The following is a 269-nucleotide window of genomic DNA, read 5'->3' on the forward strand; positions in this document are numbered from 1 at the left end:
CTTATCTGAAATCGAGGACCGCAAATTACCATGAAATTAATTTGGCGTGAATGCAACGTCTTTTCCAAGTCAGGGAGATAAGCTATTTTGCTCATTAATTCGAAGAGTTAGAGAAAAAAAAGCCAAGGAGAAAAAAAAAATGGAATGGAGTTTCCCCTTAATTTTCTCACCCGTTTTCTGTGCGCAGATGTTAAATTTGTTAACGTTCTGAGATTAAGATTGAAGTTAATGTAACCAGACCACCCCGAACACGGCCGCTTGTGTCCACT

This window comes from Penaeus monodon, chromosome 25 (assembly GCF_015228065.2).
Source record: "Penaeus monodon isolate SGIC_2016 chromosome 25, NSTDA_Pmon_1, whole genome shotgun sequence".
Lineage (NCBI taxonomy): Eukaryota > Metazoa > Arthropoda > Malacostraca > Decapoda > Penaeidae > Penaeus > Penaeus monodon.